Source organism: Lonchura striata, chromosome 7 (genome assembly GCF_050655825.1).
Source record: "Lonchura striata isolate lonStrDom1 chromosome 7, ASM5065582v1, whole genome shotgun sequence".
Taxonomy (NCBI): domain Eukaryota; kingdom Metazoa; phylum Chordata; class Aves; order Passeriformes; family Estrildidae; genus Lonchura; species Lonchura striata.
In genome coordinates, this window is record NC_140709.1 from 21,550,874 (window position 1) to 21,573,730 (window position 22,857).

Genomic DNA, 22,857 nt, shown 5'->3' on the forward strand with positions numbered 1-22,857 from the left:
ATTCCAGACCTAAGAAGTTTTCTTAGACTTAGAGGAATATATAATCCAAAAGTAGTAATGAGAATCTGTATGATAAATGATGCAGGTTGCCAGTTGAAATTCTAGGGCTAAAGCACACTAGCAGCAGGGACAATCAAGATTCATGTTTTCCTCTCGAGTACTGAATTGGCTGAATCCATCATATGCCTTATTCTGAGCTGACCAGCACTTCCTGCCTCCAACACCAGTTACTGGACAAAAAAAACCTGCTAGCTAATGGAAATATGTATAGAAACCCTGCAGAGGATCTCCTGCTCTAGACTCAGTCCTTGGGAAGGGCAGGTCTGAGCAAGTTAGTGTCCTTTAGAGTGCCCTGCAGAAGGCCAGCTCCAGCCCAGGGGCTTTTGGAAGCTGTGGGCTGGTGTTTAGATATCCCCAGGCAAGGAGTCTGACGCCCGGCTGGCTGCTCGCTCAGATTCCCTTCCGCAGCTGAAGCGGTGGAAGGACAAACCTGAAATTCTTCCTCTGCTGTTTGGATTCAGTTTGTCTCGTTGCAAAGCAGCCAAAATCTAACCCACAGCACACTGAACACCTCTCCACAGGTTATAGGAGAGACCTTAGCCTTCAGTATCTGAGTTTGCATGTGTGCAATCACCAGCAATACTCGTGCTGTTCCTATCACCGGCAATTTCCATTTGGTCCAATCTGGAAAACATCCTGAGTAATACGAGAATGAATTTTTCTGTTAAGTATTTCCAACTCTGCCTTTTGGCAAGAAAAAAAATGTCAAAAGTCACTTGGAAAAGAAAGGTATAGCTAAGAGACGCTTCAATTATTTCATAAATAAGCTGCCAAAATGCAAAGAAAAAAATCCAGGCAATACTAATACTCTTCATACTTATATCATTATAAGCCAAGCTGAGATCAAAGTATTGACCCACCACAATTACACTTTGTTTCATTTACTAGTACAGAGCCACAATAAAAATTTTACTCATGATAGCTTTGTAAAGCCAGTTTTACATAAATCCTTCCATCTCCTTTTGCAGCAGGACTTCATATTTATGCAATGTATACATTTATGAAATATAGGTGAGAACATTGAATTGGAGGTTTCAGATTAGACACCTGGGCCTTGAGCTGAATACTTAACTATACTGGGACCATGAAATGTGCATGTATGCATCCATGTACACAGCACACATCTGCAGCAGGTGATGCCAATTTAAACACCCACAGTAAGGGCACACAGTTGTCTGTGACATAATCTAAGGTTTCATAATTCAGTTAAAAGCCCTATAAGTAAAGATGAAGATTTCATTTATGAAATAGATTTCTCTACTTGTTTTGGCAATTATCTAATAGATGGCAAGGTACCAGTACTGTTTTTCACCAGTCTGTGGTTCCTTCAAACTCAAAGCAATTCTAATTTAACATTAAAGACAATGAAGGAATTTAAATTCCCTGATCTGCCTGGAGAGGCACTAAAATTTGCACTAAAATTTATTAAATAGTGCATGTTTAATAATGTGGGGTTTGGGTTAAAAAAAAAGAGAGGGAAACTAATTTTATGTCTTGTCAAAGTTTGAGAGTTGAAGAGATTTCTATCTTGATGTACTGCCATGGCACTGGTGATGAAGCACAGGGCTCTGACTGATGCTGACTGCCCCCATTATCCCCTGGTCTTACAAGGCACATGGACAAATTGGTGCTGTACCAGCTAGGACTGGGAGGACACAGATTGCAGAAGCAAGAGAGCACACAGTTCTGTAAAGGGCTCTGGTTTAAAGCATGGCACAAATGAAACAAAAAGCATCCAAGGACAACAAATTGAAAACGCCCATCTGCTTTCCTCCCCATCTCCAATTACAGAAGTTTTTGCTCCAGTTTATTTCTCTTTGGAAACAACTTTTTACAGCTGCACATGGCAAGTACTTAGCTAGTAAGCAAAGAGGAGAAGCTGGAAAGAATGATTATTAATGGATTCTGCCAAAAAATAGTCAGGGCAAAGTCTTTCACAGCTCAGGACACAAACTAGTCGATCTCCTCCTAAACAAAGACAAAAGCATGTCCTGGACTGCTTTCCTGAGAGGGAAAACTGCACAGCTGCATTGCCTACTGCAGCTACCCAGGCTGGAAACCTACAGCAACCCTCCACTTTATGCTTATGAAGCTGGTTTAGTCAACACATGTCAAAAGAGTGTTTCCCAAGTCATGGTGAGTAAAAACCAATAGGTTCCACTCAGTTATCTGTATTTTATTTTAAATATTCATTTCTCTGTTTTCTATGATCTTCAACAATGAAACGTTTCCATGAAGCAAGTGTAGCCAAAGGCAGTGTGCCATGTGGGTGTCTGCTCTGGAGGGCATGGGTTCACCAGGGAGCTCAGGTCACGGCACTGGCAGCCCATGCGAGGCCACATCCAGGGACTGCATAGCTCAGGCCCAGGCAGATGTGCCAGGAAGGTGAATATGCCAAGAGGGACAAATCCACACCTTGCCTGAACTCGTCAGGAGCCACAAGCATTGCCTGAGGAGAGACAAGTGCCTCATCCAGCTGCTCCAGGGTCAGAGCAGTGCCTCCTGGCTCCTGCCAGTGTTGTGGAAGTGGTGCCCAGCCAGGATGGCACCTCTGTGTCAGCTGGCAGCCTGCCACACAGGTGGCACCACAGGAACTCACTGGGACCCCGGGAACAGTAGGGTTTGGAGGTTATTGGCCTCCATTCAGGATAGCAGGTCTAGCTGAGCTCCTGCTGGTATTCCAAATGCAGGTTTTCCAAATTGCATGAAAGTAGTAATTTAGTGTAGTTCAAGCTTAAAAAAAAAAAGCATGTATGACATACCAACTGTCATGAAAACATACCCACAAAACCAAAAGCAGCCACATACCATCATTCAGCACCTGCATTTCCTCTTCAGAACATTCAACAAATCCTCCTACTCCAGAGAACTGCTGTAATTTGTCCTTGCTAGTGCCAGTCTACCAGCAGTTCAGAAAACAGACTGGTACCTGCAGGCTGTAGGGCTCAGTGCAGGTTCCCTGAAACAGCAAGTATTGGAGGGTGGCAACCCATTTTCCTTATCTGTAATGAGAGTGGTTGTCACAGTTGTTGAACCCCAGCTAAAGTTATCATCACATCTGCTGAATCCTGTAAATATGGCCATACCCCTGACCAAACTGGCTGAATGATTTGGTTAGCTTGCAGGGGTAAAACTAAACTTTATTTTAAGTAAATATGAAGGCTAAATTCAGCATATGGCAGACTGGCCTACAACTCCTAACATCTTTGCTTTCAAAACCAGAATTTGTACTTAGATGGAGAGTTAAGAGCTACTTCAAATCTGAGGCCACAAGCTTCTAGATAAAAAGCAAATTTTTTCTAAACTCAGAGACCTGTAGTATCTGAATCAAACTCAGATGAAAGTTAGCTTCAGATTGGTTTTATCAGGTCATAAGACATTATTATTACTCTCATGAAGTCTACTTTCTCTTTTAAACTGCAGCCCTGATGACTGGCAGTCCTCAAGAAATGATGATGCAGGGATCATTATTTTCTTCCACATCTGCCAAGGCCCTTGTGAGCAGGCAGGCTCACAGGAGGCTGGGTCACAGGGAGAGCCAGTTCCAGGCACCACCACACAGAGAAAAAGCCCTGCTTCTGAACAGAGAGGGTACAGCAGCACCAGGGCTGCTGCATGAACAAAGCCTCAACTTTGCAGCCAAACACTTCTTCAGGTCAGCCTTGATCCATCAAAACTTGCTATTAGGGAACGCTGCTCAACGCAGCCAGCGTTTTTCATTAGTACCAACCAGACTTATGAGATCTATGATGTAAAGAAACAGTTTTCCTGCTTCCCACAACTGTTCACCTGAGAAAGCAGCAGGGCCTGCCTTTTCAGGTGCCCCTCTTACACCAGGAGCAGACCTGGTCATCACCTGCCACTGCTAATGATAACTCAATACTTTCACACAGTGCAGAGCATAATGCACTCATTTTATCTGTTTACTTCCAAGAGAAAGATCTACTCAGGAAATTCAGAAACACCATTTTCCATTCCCTCCCTGAAAAGTGGAGTGTGAAATACACTGTATCATCCATATGGAAATGTTTATCGCCTTTAAAATAACTATTCAGCTTTCATCAATAACCAGAAAAATTCAAAATCACTGTCAACAAGGAGACTGAAATACAGAACAACAGACAGCAGGGCTTGAAGAGGGCATCTACCCTTCCTTCCCCTGAGTCACCACAGATTATATCATTCCTGGCAGTATTCATCTCTTTTTTCTCTAAAAATCTCCACTGATGGAAAGTCTGCAACATCCCTGTCATTAATCTTGTTATCCTAACAGCTAATGAAACTTTTCCCAGTATGTTATTTAGACCTCAGTTTGCTGCAATTTCATTTACTATTTTTCACACTGTTTACAAGTGATGCATAAAAATTTATTTCTTTCCTCTTCATGGTTATATGAAAACTGGTTACATGTCTTTTTGAACTTCTCCTCTTTAGGCTAAGCAATTATATTTCCCCCAGTCTTTCCTCACAGGTGGTATTTATGCTGTCATCATTACAGCTTATCCTGGGACCTTCCATAATCGCATATCATACATGAAGTGGGTGAGAGTGACAACACATCACCTTTATGTCAGTATTGCATTTTAAGTTTATAAATGTCAGTTTAAAAATACTGATATCTTCTTTATCTGCTTGTCTCCCTTCTTTGAACAGGCCACCCCCTCCTATCCAGACAGGTAGGTCTGACTACTGACCACAAAGTAGTATCACCTTTTTCAGTCCTGTGGAAAAAACCCCCACCAAATAATAGTCTTTGCACCAACCCTTATCCAGCAGCAGTCCATCATACCTGGTAAGAGCTGTGGATCCACAAATGAAGTGAGACATTTGTCTGTTGCTGGGGCTAGCTCTTCCCTCTCCCATCTCCCAAGCCTAGCACCCAAATTTTTCCAGACTGTGGTTTCAAAAGCAAGTACACTACTAAAACTACACCAAAGCATCAATCCAATTGGCCCGGATATAGACTTAATTTAGAAGAAACTCTGAATGATTTTGTGCTCATGTCTACAGAGACCCAAAATCCCAAACCATTCTGGGATCCTCCCAGCATCAATTTCTACATGGTCCACTAACCATAAGGAAGCCACAGTTAGGGTTTACAACATTTGAGCATTTGAGACAGGAAATATTTGATCTGCTGGACTGCACCAGCTCTAGATCAGTACACTGCAGCCTATCTACAGCCCATGCTTTCTGATGGAGCATCTGCTGCAACAAGAATAAAATTAAACCAAAAATTCATTAAAAATTCATTAAATTAAAATTAAAAAAAATAAACACACTGTTTTTTCTTTCTTACTAACCATGCAACCATGTGTTTCAGTGAACCTTTTCATACCATGCCAGTTCATTAGCACCAAGCCATAAACATTGCAGGCTTCACTGTGCAGTTTTCAAGTGTAATGTCATCTGCTCTAAGTGAGGACAACTACAGATTCATTGTGCCTGGTCATATGATACCTTAGGTCTCCTGACCTACCTGCTAAACCTTAAAACCCTGCACTGTTAACTTAGTACTACTGGAATGGAAAAAAAAAAAAAACCGACAGGAAATAACTCACTGCACATGTTATGGATTTGGCATAAAATCTGATGTGACCTAAGGCACCTAAATCTGACATTAGGAAAGGTGTGGCACATCAGAGTATGGTGCACCTGGCACTGCCATTAATCCTAGTCCTGGACAAGAATGACTCCTGTACTGTCACGCTGCAACCTAAGACATGAGGTGGCTCTGTGGCTTCCAACTCTTACAGGCCAGGACACAGCAGAGGAGCTTCCTGTGCTGCTGCTCACACCATGACTGCCACCCCCCAGTGCAAACCCCACAGCCTCTGTACCTGGTTACCAGCAGGAGATGCTTGCATAGAATAGGAGGTCTGGTCAATTCAGTCCAGAATACACTTTCTGAAGTTAATTAAATTGCAATAACATTTCCCAAGTTGCACAATCCTGCAAGGAAGAAAGGAAAAGAAATATTAATTGTGAACTGTTGGGGATCACAGAGCCTGAGCATGTGTTCATTATGTATTTCCTTGAATAAGTAGAAATTCTGCATGAGAAAATGGCAGCATACTGCAAAGAAGTGCTTCCCTCCTTCTAAAGGGCAATCAGAACAGGAAAACACACTGGCTGGGTTCTCCTTATTGCTCACTGAGGCCAGAGGACCCAGTTTATTCTCAAAGAAATTTAAGACCATTCTTCCAACTTCAGCATAGCATACATACTATAGCAAAAACCAACATAAATGGTGGAAGGAAAACAGAAAGGCATAAAAAGCCACGGATGTGATAGCATGACTGAACAGAGTTATCCACTACAACAGCTGCTCCTAGTAAGAGATATGACTCAACAACTAGCTTTGTAATTAGGAGGTTTCTGTAGTTTAGGCTAGAGAAAAACACGTGCAAAAGCTGAAACAAATGTGTGGGGGAAGAAAAGGAGAAGCAACAGCCTGGAAGATGTGAGCTGCAAATAATGCCCCCACAAAAAATACACTCGACCAATTGATGTATTCAGTATTAGAACCAACAAAATAAAATTTTTAAAAATCAGTAATTTTGAAATAAAATGTAAGAACAGTAGCCATTCAGCATTTTACATATTTACTTATATTTAGAAATCAGTTTCAAGACCCCAGTCCCTCACAGCCATGCAATCTTTGCATAAGCTATGTGGTGAAATGCAACCCACAAGGGGATTCTGCTATCAACTCTCTGAAGCTGGTCTGTGCACTTCCGTTTTGCTTTAGCTGGTGTTGCACATTTAATTCCTACTTTTTCCCTTGCAGAGAGTAGAATAACCCTGTGCTATGGATCCAAGTGGACAGAAGTTCAACAGTGCAATGCAGCCATGTTGTTTCTGGGGAGTAAAACCGGCCAGTGATTCAGGTGAGTGATATTGAGTGGTTTATTCTATTTATTTGCAGAATTAAAGATTCTTTAATGATGGTTTAATCTAAATTTGAAGCTCCCTCAAATCAATAAACTGCTATATTAGCATTGCTGAAGGGAAAGAAAAAAAAGCAAACCATTTAAAAAAACATACAGAAAAATGAATTTTTCTTCCATAGATAATATACGTACAAACACACGTACACAGTCTCTCCTCCTTCTGAAGTGCAGCAGAAGAATATCCTTTGTTTCTTAAGAAGAGAATTTGTCCCCATCTGGTTTCATTTTTTTATTATTTTCTCTTTTTTGTTTCCTTCTCTATCATTCCAATGCAATTTTAATTCATTTTGTTTAGTCTGTACTTTTTATTCCCTTTCCTCTTTTTGCAGATTTCCTTTCTAATTTGTTAGAGGAAGAAACATTCTTTCCCTGGTTTCCATAATACAAGCTGCTGGAAAAGGCCCATTCAGAAATCCCCCCTCTTCAACAACTCTCTAGCTCTTTCAATCCTGGTTGCCTACATTCACTCCTGTTAGCAGGGTAAAACTGTTAGGGCTTATTTGTTTAGGCATGTGTGTCAGTTTATTTTTTAACTCCATTTCAAATACCTGGCACAAACCACTGCATGGAGGCTCAAATATATTATTTACGAGCCATTACACTTAGCTTAAAACAACTCCTAATCTATTTGAGATGAGTCGCTATAAGACAGGATTAGGCTGAAATGAAAATGTCTGCAGTGGGATTTTACTAAATTGCTTTTAAATCACTGTCCTAGTTAAACAGTGCTCCAGTGAAGACTATAAACCCTAATACATCAGAAAGGTTGATTTGGGGCAGAACTCTGGCTCCCTGAAAACTTGCTGGTTTTACGGAAGCAGAGGAGCCCAGCTAAGGCCAAAGCCGCCTCTGCGTATAAAGCCCCAAAGCACAAAATACGAGAGCAAAGCTCTGCAAGGCTGAGCCACAGAGCTGTTTAACTGCCCAGGGAACAGGGCCCTGCTATTCACAGCTTGCCAGGACCCTCCATGCCCTGCAGCAGGACCAGGTGCAGCATCCAACCCCACGTGCAGGAGGCGGCAGCAGCCTGGCCCGCCACGAGCCACTGTGCTCATCATGCGCAGATCTTTCTACACTGACCTCAGGATGAGTGCTCAGGTGGTACAAGGAGGGTGAGAGAGCTGTGAAACTTAGTCTGGTTTTCTACGTGACCAGAAAAATATTTTTTTACTATTCGGGAAGAAGTATGGGCAGCTGTAGGACTTCTTGCCTGACGCTCAGATCTGATTTTAATGCTTGGCATGGCCTTGTCACAGCACTGGCATCCCCAGCAGCAGCTGCATTTCTTGTGAGATTGCTGCCACCATCCCTGTCCAAGCCCCTCTACCTCACAAGCTGTGACCCTTGGCTAGCAGGGGACTCTGTGCAGAGAGAGCTCCTTGGCTTCCAGCCACCACTGCTGGAGCTGGCTGTGGAGCCATCACCTCCTCTTCCCCACACTCTCCCAGCACCACGTGGACTCCACACTGCGATTTCATTTTAGTTCAGATTCTGTGCATTTACTATATTATACATTTTATTATCCCGAAAGTTGTTTTCTTCGTAACTTTCACTCCAACTTTGCATCTCAGATTTGTAATTAATCACAATTGCATAGTATTTTAGAGGTAACAAATCTATATTTGTGCCGGGGTAAAAAACATAGATCCCATTAAAGAGTCACCCTCTGAGAACTCCCAAATTCACCAGCACCAACCTAGCTTCATTTCATTCCTGATGCAATGTGCTCCCAAGTTGAAAAACTCCAGCACAGAAAAGTGCAATTTCTCAATAGAAATCACCAGGAATGAGAGAACACCTTTAACAAGAAACTGTGCCAGTAAAATCAAAGAGAAGAGCCAAAACAAACTAAAATAAATGTTCACTATAGTCAATTATTTTAACCTCTACTTGGAAAAGTGCTTTATAGTATTTATTAACACTGAACACATCTATTAAAAATCCAGACCTTTAACTTACTTTATGGAAGTCTTAAGATGGAGAAGATTTCATCCACACTTCTAACGTGACTCAGGCCACACTTCTGCTGTACTGCAAGGCAGGCTCCAAGCTTTGCACAAGCCAAGCTAACTCACAGATGAGCTTCCTATTTTTGCGCTGTAGAGTTCTGCTCGGAAATCCCATGCTGCTTACTACCCGCTACACAACTGCCATACAGAGCACTCCTCAGCCACTGCTGCCACAATCCAGTGAAAATACATGTGCAGAACCCCTGCAGGACAGCTAAAGAGATGTTTTAAGAGAACTAACCTGTGCTATTTGAATGTGTTGGAGGTCACCCAGTTCTGAACTTCCCCAGCAGCTCCCGTCTCGTTTCCTGTGGAGGAGCATGTGACACACACTTCCTCACCGCACCTTGCTAGACTCGCTTTGCTTGCATTTTAACATCAGATGAAACAACTAACTGTCCCTCACAACATGTTAAAGAAATTTCTGATCTAATGTTGAACCACTGACATTTCTGCACAGCCAAAAAGCCCTCCTCTACTGCCTTCTGAGTCACTCCGTGATTCAATAGACCTTTTTGTACTGTATATTAATACCAAATGCCAAATGTGATTCTGCCACAGTCTACTCAGTGTGCCAGGCCCCCTTTAAAAAAAGGGGAAGCAAATGCAGTAGTGGAGAATGTAATTACACTGCAGGCGTGGGAAATTTCAGTTCAAGGGTATTTGTTTATCAAATGTTTGGAGTGGTAGTGAATTGATGAATTCAAACAGATGCAGTCATCAGCAATTTTCAGAAATACTTTCATTTGAATACAGTAAACACAAGTTTGAGTTCTATGAAAAGTAGTTTATGTATTCAGAAGAGCAGAGATTTTCTCAGTTGTATCAGTGTGCATTCACATATTGTTATCTAGCACTGGACAAACGGGTCTGAACACGTCACAAAAGGAAGGACAGTAAAGTCCTCTACTAGAGTACTATGTTTAGAGGACTAGTCAATAGGTGGTGCTTTATCATTTTTTTAAAGACACATAAATTTTGGAAAGGCAATCTAACCCTGATTGCACCACCAGGTGCACTGATACAGCCTGGAGATAAAGTTTGAAGACTACCACATCACGGTAGAGGCAGAATGGTCACACCAGAGTCAGCAAGGAGATACTGCTCTGCTGCGAGATGGTCCTTGTGGAAAACACTAAATACGCATCAATCAAGCTAAGGGGTGAAGATAAAATGCTGCATTCCTTTATTTAGTAACAGACAATGCCTGGGGAACTGATCAGCCTGGCAAGGCCTGGGTGAAAATAGTGGGTTACAAACCCAGAGGGTTTCCATTACAGACTGACTGCAAAGATCTTTGCTGGGGCATAGATAGCTTTAGCTGCACCTAAGTGCAAATGGGAAAACCTTGAAGGTAGGAAGAGAATGAAGAGACAGTGATGCTGCAAAATTTGGGAGGGAAACGTTTTGGCAGCCACAGTCATTTGTGGCTGTCCTGCCTCCATTCAGTTCTCCCACTGCATCCCTCAGTTGCTCCAAGTGTGTTGGCACAGTTGTTCCACAGGCTGTGCCACGGACCACACTGAGAAGCTGATCTAGAGGTCAAAAGCTCATGAGATTTTCCCCCCCTTTTCTCACTTTCAGGCAAAACCAGACAAGTGCTAGTAGGAAGTTGGCTCTGCCACTACCCAGGCTGTCACACAAAACCATGGCTACAGTGAGAGACCAGAGCAAGCCAATCGGAGCTGCTTCTTTTCCCATGGGTAGATGAATTCTATGCAATTTCTACATAAATTAAGAGGTTTCCACTGAAATGTCATCTTTATAATTAAACTGTGCCAAATGAAGACATCAATGTTGTGAGCAGCCTCCTGGTGACCACCAGCCAGGGATTACATTCCCATCTGCTGCCTCGGGGCTTCTTACCAACACTCACTAGTTCATTACTATCAAATGAGCCAAAGTAGCTCCAGTAATTTATATCAGTGGGTTAAAATAATTGGAAATGGAGTAACAATGGTTTTGAGAATACCTCCTATCCACAGAGATGTGAGAAGAGTCATCACTGGCAAAGAGGCAGCAACAAGAGGATTTACAGAGCAGCAGCTAAGTATTAAACAAATTACCCCCAGCTAATAAAAGACACAAGTATTTTATGTGTAAACATGCATAGGACGCCCATGCAAAAGGAAATACATGCATGACTGAAAAACCCCCAACAAACTAGCCCATAAAATAGACGCTTTTGAATGAGACTCACACAGACACCCTTCTCATGCATGCACTCTGAGCTCCTGCAGATGTAGTAGGAAAGCATGTGCAAACATATGTCTGCAGATGCACCTGCTCTGCCCCCACTGAAGGTTTTGGGCCAAATGGCCAAGGTATTATTTACACTGGGAGACACTTGAGAGCACTGTGAGCCTCATGCAGCTTAAGCATCTTCTCCTCGGTAAGCATGCAGAGACATGACACGCCAGACCCCGAGCTTCAGAGGCACACAGGGGAAGTTGAAGAGTTCAGGAAGTGGCCATGCTTGCTCTCAGCACACTGCTTCTTTGTCCTCACCCAGCTGCTCCCCCAGGAGCTTTCAGACAGCCTGGATCCCTCACAAGGGATGGGTTATTTCTCTCCATTTTAAGAAGGGGCTACGTTTACAAAGTCACTTTTAATGTGTCAACCTCTCTGTGAGGATCTAGTCACACATAATGGACTGTGCCAGAGCTGTGCTTGGAGCTGCTGGTGGGGCAAACATACTTTTATATCCCCCGTGGACACTTGGGATTGTTTGAGATGGGAGGAATTTGCTCACCCAGCAGGTAACGCCCAGCAGCCCCGCAGCCACTTTGAATCCAAGCCCAAAGAAAACAGCCTCCCATGCTGCTGCCCCAGCCAAGCTCAGAGCGCTGCCTGCCCTTCAGTGGGGCCGTGGAGAGGCACTGCAGGGACAGCAAAGGCAGCTGTGTGACACCGCGGTCCCACCGTGTCCGCAGAGCTCCCGCACAGCGGGGTTTGCCAAGTCACCACCGACACCAGAGCATTTCTCAACTCTGACTGCGGACCACTAAGGCAAGAAGGGAAACATCTGAAGCCTGACAAATTCTGCCCCTTGTAAACAAACCATTTATTTCTCCATCCTTGTCACAGATGCAGAATCTGTTGGCTGGCACCTTTCAGAGGAGCAAAGCTCCAACAGGGATTTTTGGCAGTCATCTTGTGTAAGCCAACCACCTGCAACTAATGCTGTGTCTCACATTTATATACACACACATACACAAGACAGAACTCTCTTTAGCTTCTGAGTGGAAAGCATACATTAAGCTCTCCTTTATGTACACCTGGGTACTTAATGGAGACATGTATTAGTAACCCTGCAAATAGCACAAGTTGTTTTTAAAGCCATGAATTGACTTCCTCTCATTTGCCATGAGATCACAGCACTTGATTTACAAATAAAGGACCACCCCAGCAGCAATAACAAGTTGCAGAAGTGGCCTGACAGATAAGACACAGAAAGATGTTAATAGACACCGATGTAAAGCTATTTACACAAATCATTTGCTTGTCCTGTGCTATGGAGATAAAAATACAATCATGGGCTCTGAGGTTTTTGGTTTAGTTTAGAAACTTGCACTACCCCCCACTATCTGTGTATACTGGACATGATGATCCAGACTAACAGAGCATGCTGGAACCCAGCATTCAAGACCAACACATACTTTCTGCCTTACAAAAACAGGTCCTATTTATTCACTATATGGAAAACCACCCCATTCACCAATATGGCTATGACTATACACACAGACAGAACAGTGGATATGGTGCAGACTGTCACCAGCTAATTAGAGCAGTTAACATCTCAGTGCTCAGGCAAAACAATCTGCACTGCCCCAACTTTGAGCAGATACAACACAGGTGAATGCAAGAGTAAACCATTGTGTGGAACTGTGAGCATGCAACCACAACCAAACCAACCGAGGCCAGACCTGTCAGCCAAACCACCAGAGCCAAGCATCAATACAGAGGTGCTCAAACTTCAAAGCAGGAGCACAGTCAGCAAGAGTTTGTTGAAAGAATTACAACCAGAAACTGGGACTTCTCAGTAGCATATAATCCCTGCTGTTTCCATTTCCTCTTTCTCATTATCGGCACAGACGGGGGCTGAAGATTAGTAAACAGTGGGTGTTTGGGGTGAATTAGAGCATGTGTGATGTAGAGCTAGGTATCCTGGTGGCACCTGTGTGACTTCAGGGAGACGTAAATATTTAATGTTGCCCACTACATTTCTTCAAAATGATAAAAAATTAACACATTCCTTGAGGGTGGGGAATATCATACCAGATAAAACAGGGAATCTATTTTGCTCCTCATCCTGAATGTGAACAAAATCTGATGATCAAAAAATGTTCTGGCAGATTGCCACTCTAGTCATGTCTATGTGGAAAATGAAGAGTTTTTATACTGTTCAGGTCCTGTCTGAAAACAGTGATCCTCCCCTCCCAAACTCGACTCAGAGCCCTTTACACAGCTATGTGCATATGAGATTACATCATCAGCTATCACCCCTGCGTTTAGCCACAGGCTATCCTTTCAGAAGACAGCCACATAAACAAAAGCCATTCCTATGAAAACTTAGTTTTGCCTAGAAATGCCTATGTGTTTCTTGAGTGAAAACTGCTGAACTGACAAACCTTGCTCTCAAAGGTACTTGTCCACCCTGCTCCTTTAACACAGACATTAACAGACTCCTGAAGAAGAGCTCTGTAGTGCATATGTATTATTTATACATGTACATATATATATCATTAGGTACACTTCTAAAATGAGAACTCTATTTATGTGGAAGTCCCTTCATTGTATATTATTTCTAATAGCCTTAGTATGTTCTCAGGAACCAAAAAGGAAGTTTTATTAAAAGTAAGAGTGCTGCTTGTGGCTTCCAATACTTATTTTCACATAAAACCTGATTTCTTAGTTTGTAGCTTTTTTATACAATAAGCTTGGTACACAAGCTCTTTGACCCTATCAAAGAATATGGACTTACTCAGAAGGTCAACCAAGAGAGAAACAATTAATGTTCTTTCCAAAGGGTATTTTTGGCCCACACGCTATCAAGTAAAATCTGCCTAGCTGTTTTTCTAGAGTAGTGTTTGCTATACTTTTCCAATGGCATACCTAGGCTTCAAGTTCCTTTTCTCAATACATAAGCATTGCTATGATGGCAAAGTTAAAATATATTTATTATTGAGCAACTTGTCTTCAGACATTCATATGAGTCAGAAAGTTTTCAAAGTATTCAGCTGAATATTTGATGACAAATTTTATATACTTAGTTACTTCAGTAGAAAACATCAACCGGTTTTAAAAGATCACACTTGAATCTGAGTAATATTTTATATTCAAACTTCCCAGGAACATCTATGTACATATACATGGATACATATATGTACATGCAAATAAAGCTAGACAAACCTACACCTTAGAAATCACAATCTACTTGAACATCACATATTTCAAAACCACACAAACAGTATTAATTGATAAGAGCAATTTTCCATCTTTTCACAGATTTCAAGCTGTCACTGATGCTTAGTTTATTTCCCCTTTACATTCTGAATCTCCTAGCCAAAGCTCACACCCTCTTATTTTTTTTAAGGGAAAGCAAGTCCCAATCTTTGGGAACTTTAGTCTATTTCTTGCATTCTTCCCATGGGTGGTATATTCCACATTAGGAATAACTGGATGCCAAATATAGCCACAGATGGGAGTCTATGCATAGTTGCTGGGTAATTATAAAATAGAATCAGCTTCTCTGCTGTGTAACAGATGAGATTTTGTTCTTTGCTTAGCTACACATACCAGCAGTCCCATACTGATTTGAACTATATCCAAGTAAGGTGAGCAAGATCAGGTCATGCACAAAATCAGACCACGTCTCTGTGTTTCCTTGGTATGTATTGACAATTATATTCTCCCAAAAAAATAAAACAGGAGAAAGGGAGGCTCAGGATATGAATATGTATATACACTGCATATCACATTACCATTTAATTATCTGTCCAGTTCCTATGAATTAGGAGAGTTTGCCACTGAGATTTCAGAGAGCAGCAGTTTAAAAAGTGACAGAATTGCAGAGTCCATTAAAAGTATCCAGGTAACAGCCTTGGAGAATAACATTCTCTGTTTCCTTAGACAGTGAAAAAAACTCAGCCCTGTTGTGAAATCCTCCATCTCACCTACACGTGAGGGGTAGCTACATGGGACACATGCAAGTGAGACTGCTCACACTGCTGGCCCTGGTCTGAAAGGATCACTCATCAGCCAACAGGGAACAGCCTCGATCCTTGCTGACAATCTGACTACTTCATGATGGCTCTCAGCATGGAAGTCACGCAATGCCATTTTGAGCAGGAACTTCTGCCTTGCAGACCTGGGGTTACCAAATCATTGCATGTAGACTATGCTTAGTCTGACAGAAAGCAATCTTAAGTCACAGCTCACCTGGCTTAGAGAGAAAACTTCTGATTTAGAAATAAAACACCCTATATTGCCATTCATCAAAACCTGGCTTCATCAACTGCTGAAACTGAGCCAGTTACCAGGAGACTGCATTCACAACACAAACCAGCACCTCTGCCTCAAAAGGGTATGGGAACAGCCTATTGTTCTCACAGCCAGACAAATACAAGGAGCTGGACTTGTGATGCAAATTCCCATAATACACTTGAGAACTGACAGTCAGGATAGCCCAAATGTGAACGTTGAGCTCGAAAGCAGAGGCAGTAGTATGATACTCTGGCTCAAAACAGCTTGGCACCCGGTCTCCCTCATTAGCAGAGGTTCAACACACAACTATAATTGAATATGTAATACCTGTGTTTTGTTTCTTCTTTCCTCCCCCACTAGCAAAAGGCCAAGTATATAGTAGAGAAGTGAAAAATCAAATTTACAGCTAAGTTTATGGCTTATGGCTCCAAGGGCATTACCTATGCTCAACAGAAACCCCAAACTGTGTAATTTGAAGCATGGCTGTCTGAAAGAGTGCTGCTAAAAGAGCAGAAATGTCTTACAGCCCAATTTCTAGACTCTTCAGCAAAGCTGGCTGGCTTTCCTGACAGGCTGTACTACAGCAGTGACCTAAGAACACAGAGAAAAGAAGTAAAGACTTCCTAAAAACACTCCTGCTTGGCCTGAAAACACAGGTCCCTTTGGGTAGGAAAGATTAGTCACAGGCATTTTGGTAGAGCCCAATGGTTCCAGTTGGTCTGTGGGCCAAGTCCCAGCACAGCTCCTTACAGAGGATGAACTGTGAGCTGATACTCCTGGCTCTCTCTCAGCAATGCCTCAAAGCATCCCCATGCACTGTGGGAGTCTAAAGGTGTTTCTTCACCTGTTCCCCATCACTGCAGGCTGCCAGCAGGAGCTCAGCTGCACAAGCTGTGATACAGGCTGTATACAGCTACTTGATGTTTCATGATGTTACTAGTTAGGGTTTAAGTGAACTTGGTGACATACTTAACTTCAGACTTTTTGCTGGTAAATTTGACAAGGACTATTCTTCAGCCTCAAATGCCAAAGCCAGCACTTTGCATCACTTTGGGAAATTTGGATTTTGAAGACCCTTGGCTGTCCCAAAGGCTATTTCCATAATTATACCCTTAAAAGCTACTTAAAAGTTATTTTATACTTGTCCTATACCAGACATTATTCCCTAGCGGCAGCGTCTAAAATCCTGATTTAGAGGAATCCATGTTAGAGGAAATGACAGTGATACCAGGGGTCACATGCTCCACTGAGAAATGAAGAAACCAGACAAATGCAAATGCCAGACTTAATACAGAAACTTAAGCTGCAATTTCTGACAGTGTCACTTGACAGAATTCAGGTTTATGCACCAAACAAACCCACCCACAGATAATCTAAGTTTTTTCCTCCCCAGCATAATCACATACCAGTGACCCTGCAAAACTTTAAAGCAAAGACACCAAGGGCACTGGGGCTTTAGAGCAGAAGGAAGTCATCTGACCTTGAGAATGGTGATTTTCAAAAATAACCATCAGTGTCCACCAGACAATAAGAGAAAGTGTCTACCAGAAGCCCAAGAGAAAATAGCTCCAAGGAAAGTCCTGGAAAATGCTACCCTTACCTTGTCTGGAGCAATCCTGCTTCACTGGAGTCATCTCAGCACTGATCTTCCACAGCAGCCACACATCAGGGGTAGGACTGTGTCACAGCATACGCCACAGCACTTGAGATGGCCATGATACACAGAGTACCATCACACCATCAAAAGGCTTCAACCCCTACAGAGTAACACCTTACCACTTCAGAAATCTTCCACCCTTCTGGTTCTTTAGCCCAACCTTTTATACCCCTCATGTTCATGCACTGCACCTGTGTGTCCTCTGTTCCCTTTGGAGGTTGGTCAGTGCACCTGGGCACTCCATGGCTCATTACCTTCACTATTAGTGGCCATCCTGCACAGCTGCAGCCCCACTCCCAATCACAACAAACTCTGAACCTACAGGACTGGGCCCAGGTTACACCTATCAACCCCTTTACTAGTTCAGAGTGATTTTTTTGTGTATCTTTGTTCTCACTCCCTAGGGCATAAAACCTTGCCTCATTAAGGAATGACAGTGGGACATTTCTTTATTTCTATCTAAAGGGAAAAAAGTGAAAATACATTTTTGTTTTTGTTTTTGTTTTTTTTTTTTTGTTTGTTTGGTTTTTTTTGTTTGTTTTTTTTTTGTTTGTTTTTTTTTTACTTTCCCTTCTTGCAAGTTTTCCCATTATATTCTCATTTGCTTCTGTCCATATGTCCCAGTGGATCAGTGGATGGCCTGGAGCAAAAGCTTGGAAGCTGAAAATGCTCTGATATTAGATATCATGTGGTATAATTTCTGTGGTTTCTTTAGTGCCTCCTCAGTCTGGCAAATTAGTGAGTAGATGGTGAACAAACATTTTTTGAGAAGTACAAAAGCTTCCAAATCAAAAAGAGCAGTCATAAACCATTCTTACTATAAACTCCATTATTCCTCCTAAGAGGAAACTTTCTTGGGGAACTTTAAGTAACACAAAACAGAAGACAACAATGACAATTCTTTCCCTTGGAAACACAAAATCCCTCAGTGTTCTCATTTAAGTACTGCACATGATGACATCCAACTGGGTTTTACCCTGCAATTCACTCGCATTATCAGGGATGTTCTGCTAAACAACTGGCACATTTTAGATGAATAAAGAGGGAGCTTGTCCAGTCATCTCAAGCTGTTTGTCAGTTATGGAACACTTCATTTTCTAGTTCCCTATAACAGCTGAAGTTAATTTGTCTTCCTCTTGACACCAGACCAGACAGCATGCATACTTTTTTTTAAGGATGCACAAATGGAAAAAAAAAAAAAAAAAGGAAAACCTATAATAAAACTTGGAGACACTGATCCTGCAGAGAGCTGCTTGAAAACTGATAAACACTAAATAAAAAAATAAAATAAATATTGCTCTAGTTTTGCTCTAGTTCCACCTAAGGCTATAAGTAAGTGTAAGTATGCAGCAACTCCTCAGAGTAAGATGTTTCACTTTGAAAAGCATTATCTGGTTTAGTTTTAATTTCAAATGAGGTAAAAACATGAGTTGTTCATTTATACGCAACAGACAGTGTTCAATTCAATTAAGAATAATTTATTTCAAGTAAACTGTGCCATAAAGCAATTATTTTGTCCCTCCCTGAGTCACCTATTAAAATCAAATTAGGAACTTTCATTTGAAAATACAGTAGGAAGTTCCAAGTGATAATTATTTGTGGTTTGTTTCTGCCTAGCATTAAAACAAAGGTTTGGGGCTGCCTGCTGCCACAAGGACTACTGACTGGAAAAGCTGTACTTTTAAGTAATATATTTTTCTGTTTCAAAGTAGTAATGGTCTTGAATGGTTTAAAATGTAACCTGCAGACATAAACAATGATACACTGGTAGGTGTTGCCTGTGTGCCTCATTTGAAAGGCATTATCTCTAAAACTGAAATAATCACACATGGATACCACCACATTGCTATCCTTTGATTTTTTAATTTCATCCCACTGGAAGAGAAAATGTATTCTACAGGGCCCTGCTCAAATGCATTCCCTATCTCAGGGGTCTTAAAATTAAAGACAAGGCACTCAATCATATGAAATACATGAAGGAGCACCTGACCAAACAGAGATCCATATAAAGAGACCACTACATTGAGTCATGCAAGCTCACTTACAGTGAGCAAGTGGCTTCTTACAACATACAAAACACAGAAGCCTTTTTGATTTACATTTAATACTTCCTTTGAAAACTGTCTTCAGTAACTTCACATGTGAAAGTAAAAATTCTCTATTTTCCATTCCTATGTGAGAAAAACAGTTTTGGGAATATGTTAGGCAAAGTAGGTCAGTCAGTGCTGGATAATGAGGACATGAGGAGACCAATGACTGATGTGATGGTCATGGGAGGACTGATGAGCTGGAGTAAAGTGAAAACAGGATGGTAGAGCTCAGTATTACATGGTTGATGCTGTCCATGTTTGCCAAACTGCAAATCAAATTGAACCAAAAGAGCATCAAAGTATAGTACCCTTTAATTACTAGCTGAGGAATCTTTCCTCAGGTAGAAGGTGGGGGGAATAAGCAACCCTCTCTTCTCCTCACCACCGTATACTTTTTGTCCTCCACATCTTTCTGCTCAACAGCCACCTAGCTGGTGCTAGTTACAAACAGCTACCATCCTGTTCAGACTACTCAAAAAGGATCCTGATCCATGCCACACTTGCAGCTCTGGAGTGCTACTTCAACCGGAGCTGCAATCTGCCTCCAAGCCCCTACCAGCCTTCCTCAGGGACCAAGGCAGTTTGAGGGCAGCTAAAGGTCCCACCATTTTCAGAGCCTGCTGGTGAGATGAGCTAATGAAGCCCTGCCTGTTCCCAGCAGAAACAGCACAGACACCACTAACCTGGGGAAGCATCCTCACTTAACTGTTCAAATCACTGCTTAAAAAGTGGGAAAAAAGAGGTGGGTGGGAAAGGAAAAATGAGGAAAAAAACAGAAGCTCAACCAAACTCCTTTGGAGTCTTGAAAAAGGGAACAAGGCTTAGCTCTGAGCCACCAGGTATATGGACTGGTCTGGAGGGACACTATCTTCTGAAACTTATTTATCTTCTTAATTTCCAAGAACAAGTATTGTAAGGATCGTATTTTAGTAACACTGTGCTCACCCTTTCAGAGCCTTTCTTGCCTGTGAAGATCTTTAAACCAGCAAAAGAAAAGATGAAAAAAAACCCCTGAAAACAAAGCCAGAGTCTAGATCAGAGAATTCATTACATATTCTATGACTTAAAAGTCAGAACCACAGGAGATTAAGCTCTCTGTAACCTCAGGTTCAGTGGGAATAAATACACCTTGCTAACCAAATTCTGCAATGTGCTGAGCCTGTATCAAAAACCTGGGGGCAGAGGCTGGACCTGCCAGCCTCGGGCTGCTGCTGCTGCCAACACGCTCACATGTGCACTGCAGGTATCTCCCTTGCCAAGACATTCCAGGCTCTCAGCTCCATACATGCAAAGATGCCTTTTCTAATGCTTAAAAGAGACTGTTGTATCCAGCCATATCACTAAGCATGGCTAATCTGGGATACATGTGTGAGCACTCACACTTGTCTTGCTCCCACAGCAGCCAGGCATAGCACCCATACCCACCTTCCAAGCAAAGCTGCCAAGACAAATCAGGTTTATGTAGCTGGCAGGCTCAGCTGTTCCAGGGCATTACTCTGACACTGCTCTCTTCACAGAGCACCAAGGCATGTGTCTAATTGGACAGCAGGCTGTGGCAACAATAAAATAATGCATTATCCTAGCTGATTTCTATGACTTAAAAGATTTCCCAATTTGCCATGCTTGCTGATGCCTTCTTAACATTTAGGGATTTGTGTCAACTGAGCTACAAAACTGAGCTGTTGTTGTAGAGAATACGCAATGGCTAGATCTGCAGAATGGTGCAAGGCTCCACTGACTTTTAGTAATGCTTATGCAACTCCACAGTTCCACAGCTGCTAATACTTAGCAGATGACCTGCATAAGTGGTAGAGAGAGAAAAAAAAAAGAGAATCCTACTTCATCACTTAAAAAACAAGCTACCAAAACAAGAGTAATAATTTTTTTCATCTAACATTATATTCTTTTTTCTCCTTTGAACAGAATTCAGAAAAATGCAGCATAACCAATTCAGCATAACTTATAACTGAAGATCTGAATGGTGCCTTGTTCGTAGCATTTGGATTTGAAACACAGATGCAGTTAACTCACAGCTTAACTCCTTCCATGATACTCTCTAAAATGCTGATCTGCGTTCTTCTTAGCTTCCAAATTTTCAGAAGTTTCCAAGTGATTTTTCTTTTTTAAACAAAGAGAAATTCAAACTTGGATTCAGTATACAGCTTTGTCTGCTATTTTCTGTTCTTACAAAATATGAGATTAATTGTTGTGCAACTAACTGGGAATAACATCACTTTCTAAAAATTTCCTCGGCAGCTCTTGTCTTTATGTCACCAAATTATTTTCCAGATCAAATTTTCTAGGTTTCTGAAAAAGTCAATGCACGACATTTTTCTTTAGTAGTGAAACTCCCTATGAACACAACTGATAAGGCAAAAAAAAAAAAAAAAAAAAGAAAAAAAGAAAAAAAGAATTATGCTTCTCAGCAGGTACGTGTAGTCTCTGTTGCCAAATGATCTGAAAATAGTCAAGTAGGGAAAGGAGGTAGTTTTATGTATGAAGACAAAAATCTTCTAGCTACCAAGGCACTAGTCTGCCAGTCAGGAGATTTATGATCCTCTCCCAGCACTATTACTGACCTGCTGTTATGAGACTTTGGGCAAAATTACCTCCTTATGCCATGCTTCTCTACATACTTCAATTTTTGAAGTCTTTATTCAGAATTCTCAAGGCCATTTTCAGATATTTTAAGACTACATTTATTTCCACTGGTTTTGGGGACAGACAAAGGCAGCCATGCTTCCCCTGTACTGCAAAAACATGGCAAACAGCCAGCTGGAAGGAACTGCTGGATCTCATCTAGTTCAGAGCCGAGATACCTGGCTTCAAGTAGACTGCTCAGACCTTATCCAGTTTTTAGACCATCTCCAACAACAAAATCCAGATCCCTCTGGACAACCAGTTTCAGTGGTTAGCCCCCCTCACCACCAAGGACCTCAGTGGAAATTTTTGTAGGAAGCAGGACACTGTGCCAAGGAATGCAATTTCTGTTTCGGGCTCACTCCTGGCCCTGTTAAGTCAGGGTCCAGAAGAATACAGAGAAGCCTGCTCCACACTGCCTGCTCTTCATGGCAAGAGGATTTCAGCACTCAAAATAGTACAGAGAGGGAAGAAGAGGGAATCACCCCCTTTCCTGAACTTATCATAAGAGAAACATGCAGAAGCTATTTCGGGCTCACTGAAGCTGCTAAGAGCATTTATTTTAACATCTGTACTACTTCCTGTTAAAGAATATCCTGCAGTTTCTTCAGCAGGAGTTATGAGCTCAAGCTTAGTGCAAAGAGAAAAAGGGCTCTCATGAAAGCATGCACGGGCACACAGGAGGGCCCTTCTCACAGATTTTAGGTCAATAAGGAAATTGTGGGAGCTACATACATACACACACTGAGCACATCAATGATGAGGGGTGCACATGAACACATTAAAACTCAAACTTCTGCTTCCACAACATTAGTAGCTTAAGGAATTACAAAACTATACATTTTAATTCCAAAGTATACTTATGTGTAATTGGATCCAAATGAAGAACGCTAATGAAGTTATGGCTGAGTTAAGTGTTACAAAACAGACTCTTAAACTACTCCTTGTGTTTTCCGTTTATC

General features: G+C 41.8%; 1 protein-coding gene and 1 long non-coding RNA gene across 6 annotated transcripts in view; one reads left to right on the forward strand and one right to left on the reverse strand.

Annotated features, from left to right (window-relative positions):
* The window catches only part of WIPF1 (WAS/WASL interacting protein family member 1), a 52,131-nt gene that overhangs the window by 25,101 nt on the left and 4,173 nt on the right, over positions 1-22,857 (reverse strand). For 2 of the 5 annotated variants that reach the window (XM_085585095.1, XM_085585092.1), the window contains exon 2: positions 5,901-6,012. The gene's annotated coding sequence lies outside the window, so the exon portion shown is untranslated. The other 3 variants (XM_085585094.1, XM_077785059.2, XM_085585093.1) reach the window with 3 other exon arrangements.
* On the forward strand, positions 1,157-21,668 carry LOC146766906 (uncharacterized). Its single transcript, XR_014956723.1, has 3 exons — positions 1,157-2,196; positions 6,851-6,950; positions 10,607-21,668. It is a non-coding gene; the product is annotated as an uncharacterized LOC146766906 (long non-coding RNA).